General features: G+C 33.6%; 1 long non-coding RNA gene across 6 annotated transcripts; it reads left to right on the top strand.

The window, feature by feature from the left end:
* The first annotated feature begins 849 nt into the window (after positions 1–849).
* Positions 850–7,011, top strand: LOC116119295. Of its 6 annotated transcripts, XR_004126382.1 has the most exons (11): positions 850–1,957; positions 2,083–2,167; positions 2,616–3,289; positions 3,417–3,561; positions 3,658–3,760; positions 3,971–4,079; positions 4,248–4,635; positions 5,608–5,813; positions 5,906–5,972; positions 6,067–6,219; positions 6,337–7,011. It is a non-coding gene; the product is annotated as an uncharacterized LOC116119295 (long non-coding RNA). The 6 variants fall into 6 exon arrangements; XR_004126383.1 differs by lacking the exon at positions 3,658–3,760; XR_004126380.1 differs by having other exon boundaries at positions 3,658–4,079.
* Positions 7,012–8,827: the final 1,816 nt, after the last annotated feature.

Here is an 8,827-nt window from a genome sequence, read left to right as displayed (position 1 = left end):
TCAATTGATATTATCAATGTTTAAGTATTGTCCTTTGATGAGAATTGGTTACTATTTAGGAGTCTAGCTCTTTCTAAAAGACCTACTCATGAGAGTGAAAAATTAGAAGAAATTGGTAGGGAAATCGTTAAGAAGTGCAAGGGGTTACCTCTTGCTACAAAAACCATCGGGAGTCTTTTGCATTTTAAGAGGATTAGAGATGAATGGTTACGTGTTTTATATAGTGAGATGTGGAAATTAGAGGAGATTGAAAGTGGTCTTCTATCCCCTTTGATGTTGAGTTATAACGATTTGCCCTCCTCGATAAGAAAATGTTTCTCTTATTGTGCTATCTTTCCAAAAGATTACCTTATAAGAAAAGACGTATTAATTAATTTATGGATGGCACAAGGTTATTTGGGATTAGAAAAAAATACAAAGTTAGAGACAATAGGAGAAGAGTATTTTCACCACTTAGCAACACGATCTTTCTTCCAAGAATTTTCATCAGATTATGGAGGTGCTATGTGGGACTATAAGATGCATGATATAGTGCATGACTTTGCACTATTTTTGAGTAATGGTGAATGTCTTGCTATAGAAGTCAATATTGGTGATAATGATCCATTTTCTAACACAAATGTTCGTCATTTAATGTTAAATGTTAATAGCGGGGCTCTATTTCCCATGTCCATTTGTAGTGTCAAAAGTCTACGTAGTCTTGTGATTGAGTATTTCGATTCATTGTCAAGTGATGTTTTGCCAAAGTTATGTGAATTAACATGTTTAAGGGCATTGAAGTTCACAACAGATATTTTTCCTTGAGAAGTTACAGAGATTCCAAAAGAGATAGAAAAATTAAGACATTTGAGATATCTTGATTTTAGTGGGCAATTTATCACAAGATTACATGAAAGTTTGTGTGAATTATATAATTTGCACACTTTAGATATTTCTTGGAGTAGCGTAACTGAATTACCTAGTGGCATAGTAAAATTAGTAAATTTGAGGCATTTAAAAAATGAGACATCGTCGTTGCTTTGCACACCAAAAGGGATTGAGAAATTAACAAGTCTCCAAACATTATCAGAATTCGTTATAAGCTGTGGTGGTGATTATGATAGCAGAGCATGTAGTCTTGAAGGAATTAAAAATTTGAATAATCTTGAAGGGAGCCTTCGAATAAGAGGGTTGGGAAATATGACAAATGTGAGTGATGGTAAAATAAAAGAAGTACTCAAGAATAAGAAATACCTTACCGGTTTGTATCTGCAATTCGATAAGGGAACGGAAAGAGTTGGTTTCTTTAGGGATATGGTCTCCTGGAAAATTGCTGAAGAAGGGGAATCGTGTGAGGATTATGAAGTAGTCCTTGAAGCTTTACAACCACCTCCAGAATTAGAGTGGTTGTCGATTACATACTACGCAGGCAGAACTTTCCCCTCCACTTGGAAGACGTCATTAACCAAGATGAAGAGTTTAAGTCTTGACTGTTGCCTAAACTGCAAGAATTTGCATACTTTGGGAGAATTGTCATCCCTTGAAGAACTATCTATAGATAGCATGAGAAATGTGAAAAAAATGGATAATGAATTTTGGGGAATTGATAGTGGAGCCTCTTCATCCTTTGCTTTCTTCCCCAAATTGAAACAACTCAAATTTTCGGGATTAGACGAATGGGAAGGGTGGACTTACGAGAGTACAAAGAAAGGAGAAGAAGAAGAAGAACATATTGGATTCATGCCATGTCTTGCTACCTTGAGAATCGGTTACTGCAACAGATTAGAGGCACCGCCAAACAGCCTTCTGCAGAGGACAACACTCAAAAAATTGGAGATTAGTGGATGTCCTATTCTAGAAGAACGATACAAAGAAGGAACAGGAGAAGACTGGTCCAAGATCTCTCACATCCCTACCATCAATATTGGAATATAAATGGGTCAAACGGAAGCAATAAATATCAACCCACTAGCCACAGGTAATCACTTAAATGTTCAATCACTTCAGCTTATTTATTGTTGTTTTTTCAAAAATTACTTATTAAAAATGTTAAGTTTGATGTTCATTGTTGTAATCACTGAATTTTCTTTACTGTTTCTGCAGGCTTGGAAAAAATTGACCCAAGTCTGGTATTCACAGATGCAATGACTTTTCTGGTGCTACTCATGTCTGATATGAGAAACCCCAGGTGATTGGTCATTGGATTTCCATATAGTCGTTTATCCTTGGATTTCACATTCTTTAATTAATACTCAATCAATGTTCATTCAGAGGCACAAATTTATTAGTCCAAGAGGCTTAAAAGACAGGACAGCACAACAATTTGAAAATTTACAATAAGTTTAATTTTGTATCAATAGTCCTTGGTGAGCTTCTATATTGGGATAATTTACAAATTTAAGAATTTATTCATGAAAATCACATTCTAATGTTTGTGATTGTGTAAATTAATATTAGGTTATGGTTTTATTCATGAAAATCACATTCTAATGAATTTACAAATTTTTGTGATTGTGTAAAGTCGATATTAGGTTGTGGACCTTGTGGTTTATTGATTAGGGCTGAATTTGTCCCTTTAATTATGTTCAGGGGGTAAACTGTTATATTTCTATAAGGTTTATTTTGTCACTTTTCAGTCGTGCAGAGACCAAATTTTACCTGGATTACTATATAAATAAATGAAGTTGCGCAAAACCAGATGGGCAGCCGAAAAACCCCCACCGTTCGCCGGATTCCGGCCATTTTGGGCCACCCTTGACCTCCCCTTGTGCCGGTTCATCTTCCACCATCATCTCCACCGTAGATATAACGGAATCGGGGGACGTTTGGGCTTCCTTCGTGCGACCTTTCATCTTCCGGCGAAGGTTTGGCTTACATATTGTGAATCTTCGGCTTCCAGGCGAGTTTTCGCTCACTTTCCGGTGTCAATGCTAATAATAATGAATCAATGTTACAAGTTAGAGTTTTTCCAATGGGAAAAGGAATTTAATTTTCGAAGTGGCCATAATGCTTTTTGATGTACAGGACAGAGATAGCAGAAAGTGACCAACAGGAGAAGAGAGGAGGACTTGCTATAACATCTTTCATTTCTGTTACCTTTGTGAGCTCTGTTTTTGATTTTCTGCATAAGGTCTCTGTTTTACCTTTGTGAGCTTTGATGCAGTGACCAAGTTTAATGTATCCTAAATATTTTTGAAGAAATCAAAAGACTATAAGCAGAGATATGACAGGAGCTCTTATCATACTGGAGAAGATTGACAGAGGCAATTAGCCTTGAAATATATAGCATAACATCTCCTTACTTCTTAAGGTTGCAACCTGTTCTTTTAAGTGGTATTGTTAATATTAAGGCATGGATCTTTATATTTAAAGTTTCAACTTCCAGTTCCAAAACAAATACTTTTTGTCTCACTGCAATTTTTTTCACTAAAATACAGGGGAGGGTGATTATGGGACCAACCACAGGAGGAAGGAGTTATTCTAAATGACTTTACTCAGAAATGGAGAATTATCACTTGAAGTTGCTAGAAAGGAACAATATTGTGTTTCTGCCCCAAAGATCAAATTGATTAGTTATGCTTGGTAACTTCTCTCTTTTTTTTCTTCTTTGGTTTATGTTTAATCAAAAATACTATTACAGAGTATCTAGCTTATTATCCTGTGTTTCTTCACACGCAGTTGATTTGCTACTAAGGCTATCTATGCTGATAATATAATACTCTGTTACTGATCAGCAGAGAAAATACTCAAGAACTCAATGTCTAGGTTTCACATTTGCTTGGTGGGCTTCCTGAAATTTACATTTGCATTTCCTTCATGCTTTTTATCTTTCTTGAAAATAAATTGCTACTGACGATAGACACTATCTTATGAGCATATATCATTTTTTTCACCAATGTTGCTGAAAAGAACTTGTGATTAGGGAATGGATTTATGCTTCACATACAGAATATCTTTAATCCTATATAATAGTTTCTATTTCGTGTCACAGTGTGGTTTTAGTAGTAAGTGGTCATCCAATGATGCATTTTGGTGACAAGTCCAGCATCATGGTAGGCATGAGTATGCCAGACAGCGAAATCTAATCAAAGAAACTTACGGTATGTAACAACTGATAAGCTATAACATGATTTTTGTACACTCTCTCGCATGTAATTTCAGTTGTTGATATGGAAACTTGATTATTTGAATAAATTGATCTTATTGCTGTGAAGCAAGTTTATCTTCATGGATTGAAACTCCGAATGCAATTTGTAATTGTATTGCAGAGCTTGGTCTTGGTCAACCCTGAAAATCAATCTTGTTATCTCCAAGAATATCCTGTGATACAACCTGCACAATGGATAAAATCCATTTTTATTTTCTCTTCTAGGAGAATTCGGACACAACTCTAATGTGTTTTGAGCAGTTTCCGCATCAACAAAAAACATTCACCAGCTCCGTCATTAATTTGTTCCATCAAACAAGATGCCCTTGTCCGCAGGCTATGGAATGTGCACATTCATCTTCAGGGTTAACCATGGAAGAGCAGAATTTCAACCTTTGGCTTTCCCTTGATGACAAGCTTTCATTCATGCAATGGAATTTGGAGCTTCTTGTGTTCCAATCATGTCAGTATACAACTCAACCATATCCTTCACCATTTGAAGTGACATTGTAAGTAATAGTGTATTTCAGTGGTAATGAGTTAAATTTGTTAGCAATTGCCTCTAAAAGCCTTGGATGCCATTTCCTTTGTATTCAATTCTCTGATAGTTTTCAATTAAGTTCAAACAATTAGTTAATGCAGCATATTATTTCGGTACACTAGATTTTGTGTATTATAAATGTTTTGTATCATTTCAAATGTGCTTCCTGATTAATTATAGGACGAGAGACTTCGTCCCAAATGATCATATAAATATTTTTGTTGTTTCTATATGGTGCACAATTTATTACACTGGAAAAGATACATAATTTTCTGTCAGGTTTTAACATTCAAAAGCACCAAATTAAGGAAGCTTCTCAATTTTCCCTAATTTCTGTCTGTAAAATCCTTTGACGCCATAAGTTAATTACCTGATGTAGTTTTAAATGCAATTATGCATTTTTGTTAATAAACTTTCAATATGAAAGAAAATATTTATTGAAGGTTATATGATTAATTAAGCCATTAGACAGTAATTGTTAGTTATACTTTCTCATTATAGCTCTCTATATTTCTTCATTTAATTTCTTCATGTTTAATTTATATGATCGTGTGCCTCTTTTAACAATATGATATTTTTAATTTAGAAGGCCTATTGTTGGTTTTTGAATGCTTTACGGCCCGTCAATACTCTATAGAGATTATAAAATTATAGAATAAATTAAAATTGACTTAAGTTAATGCATATATATAGGTGTATATAGATCATAATTTATATATATAAATTATGATCTATATACGCCCTACATTCTTGAATAAGATTAATTTGGGTCCCATATATACATGGAAAAAATTTCCTAGAATTGGTCATTGGACTCAAAAGGTTAGTTATATGATACTTTCTCTCAATGCTCTGTTTTTTTCTTCATTTATTGATGGTTATTTGAAACTAAATCATTCCATTGCGTGACAAGTTCTTTTTTTTTCCCTTAAAAATGCAGAATCAATTTACCAGTCATGCTAACAAGACTCTACAAAGAAATTCTGGGGAAAAGTTACCTGAAAGTTTGTGTGTTGCACACTTTAGATATTAGTGTGAATGCTACAGGAATTACCTCAGGACTGGAAAAATGAGTTAATTTGAGGCATTTATTAAATGCCTCTGTATCACTAACTTACATTCCAAAAGAGATTCAGAAATTAAGTGGTAATGACGATAGTAAAGCATGTACTTTTGAAGTATTGAAAATTTTGAATAAGCAGAACCTAAACAAATATTTCTTTCTTGTCTCACTGCAGTTTCTTGCCCTACAATAGACGAGAGAAGAAGAAGTCAATCTAAATGATTAGGAAAAGGAATCAAATTGTATGTTCCCAAAAGATCAATAGTTATTCTCATTAAAAAGCATATATTTCACAGAAAATTTTGACTGGCTATGTTGTTTTTTCTTCATATGCAGAATTGATGTGCTGCAAAAGCTGATTATGTGTGTAATCTAAATATCTGTTACTGATCAAGAGAGGAAATATACATAAGGTCACAGATTCTAGGAACAAAATGAAAATAAGCGAGATGAAACCAGTGTCCAATATCTGGTTTGCACATTTGCTTGGTGAGCTTCCATCAGATCAATATTTCTATATCCTTTTTGTTTTCTGTTTTTCTCGAAAAATTAACTTGTCATTGATAATAAGCATTGTTCAATGCATATATTATTGTTTCTTTTTAGACATGGTTGCTACAAAGAACGTCTGAACAGTGTCTGCATCATGCCAGCTGAAATGAGTGAGACAAAAAACATTCATCAGCTCCATCATTTGTTCCAGATTAGGAATAAACTGTGGATATTATCTGTGTCTCCCATTTCTGTGGCAACTTGTGGAGCAATTAAATTAGATCCATCTTCTTCAAAGTCCATCAACGAAGAGTACAGAATCAGCATAGGCTTCACCACATCAAGATGCCTGAAAAATGATCTTCCGTTTTCATTGTTAAGTTTTGTAGCTAACCATGAATTAAGTCTCCAAGAACAACATTACAACCCTTGGCTTTCCCTTGAAAACAAAGCTTGCAATGGAGTCTCGAGTTTCATGTTCAACTAAACAATATCCTTCACCATTTCGAAGTGCCTGAACATTGAAGCAAGATCATAAGTAATACCGTTTTCAAGTTTTAATGAGTTGTTTGTTGGATCCATTTCCTTTTTCTTCAATTGTCTGATGGTTAATATGGTTAGTAATGCATTATTGTTTGTCTCTCAGCTTTAACAGTTGAGGTGGAAAACATTTGCAGACTACTGAAAAGCATTTAAAACAGAGCATCTTCCTGAAACTCAATTATGCAGCTTAAGGGAGTTTTGACCATTCTCATCATTATTTCAGAAATGATAGATCAAACAAGTATATAGCGGTTGTATATTTTTTTACAATTAATTAATTAATTAGACAAAAATTAATGAAAACAAAGAATATGTTACATAACAACACAATTTGCCTCTATAAATTAGTTGAACACTGAGTTGTTGTAATCAGCTCTTAAATAAACTGTTTCTCTAATAGGGAAAAGTGTTCTATACACACATTCATATGAAAACAAAAAAAAATTCTACATATCCCAAATCAATACACGTCATAATTAAGGGACAAAATTGTTTTGAAAGAAAGGAAGGTAGGCCCAAAAGCCATGTGAAATATATTAGTCCTCGGCTTAAAGTTAATTGAGTAGAGGACAAAATAATTTTGAAAAATAAAGATAGATTGGCAAACACTTTTCACAAACACGACGTAATAACTCGCAATTGGTTAGCTCGTATTTAGTCAAAAAAACCCATTATTGTGCAAGTAAGATCCATTGTGAGTTGACACGTCACATTTATGAGAGAAAGTTGATGAAAATTGTTTGCCAGTGTAGTATCCCAATTTTGAAAGAAAGGAAAGGTAGGCCCAAAGTTATGTAAAATATATAAATATCAGTGCAGTACATACTAGTTTCATAGCATTAATGAACTATAGCCAATTACAGAATTTATTTCCTGTGAGCAAGCTGTGGGAAGACAAGTGCTGGACCATTAATTTGCTTTTTTTTTTTTTTTTTCCTTAGAATTATTGCTATCCAACGAGATGGCCGTCGTTTCAGCCTTTTCCGGCTGTCGCAGCCATAGCAATTCGTAGATCTGACCTTTCCGGAAAAGGACATAGCGACGCGTTACAGCACAGATCTAACTGGTCTGTGTCGTAATGAAATTTTTCGGCCAGATTCTAGCGATGGTGGCCGGAATCTGGCACTGCAGGTGGTGTGGGTGTTTTTGTCATTTTATATATTAGGGTCTTAATTAAATTAGTAAATCTAAGGACTTTTTCATAAATTTTTAAAGTTTACCTCGTAATACTCCCCTATCCAACAACCCAATACTATCCCCAAAATCCTATCCAAAATAATAAACCAAACATACCCATTGCTATCCAACGAGATGGATGGGGTGTATGAGGTTTATCTTCTCAATCATTAATGATAAATTTACTAATATAGAGTATGGGGTGTGAAAAAAAATCTTAAGCTTTAAGATGGGATGACAACTTAACATGATATCAAGACCAAAGGTCTGAAGTTCGAATCCCCACATACAAACTAGATAAAGAAAACTAAAGAAAAATTCAAGTTTGATGTGAAAGAGCCTATTGATCTAATATATGTTGAAACCCTACCTATTACCTTAAACTTTTAGATGAGATGACAACTTAACAAAGATATTCTTTTAATTTCCATCACTTGAAAATTATAGGAAATTATACTGTTGACATAACAATTAAATTTAATATCAGTACCATTGATCATGGATAAGAATAAGATTGACACGTATATGATCCCACATAGGGAGAAAATGATATAATGATTTTAAAACACTAGCTCATTGGTGAATCATGGGTGTTTGAAAGATAAACTAAGCTTAATACTATATTTTTTTATTTTTTTTATTGTTATTGAAAATATATATAAAAAAAAAAAAAAAATTTGATTGGCACGTGGTAGAAGGTTACCCTCATTAATTTATATATTTAGTTTGTACATGTAGCACCTCTTTTTTTTTTTTTTTTTTTTTTTTAAGATTTTGATGAGAAAATTAGCTAATTTTTTTAGTACTTTTATCAGGTTAAGAATCAAGATGAATTACAGTTCCAAATTTCTCCCCCAAAACTTACATGCTTAAATAAGCAACACAA

This window comes from Pistacia vera, unplaced genomic scaffold (genome assembly GCF_008641045.1).
Source record: "Pistacia vera cultivar Batoury unplaced genomic scaffold, PisVer_v2 Contig880, whole genome shotgun sequence".
In the NCBI taxonomy this organism is placed as follows: Eukaryota; Viridiplantae; Streptophyta; class Magnoliopsida; order Sapindales; family Anacardiaceae; genus Pistacia; species Pistacia vera.
Note: the sequence above shows the minus strand (reverse complement) of the source record. Positions and strands in the feature narration are given on the sequence as shown.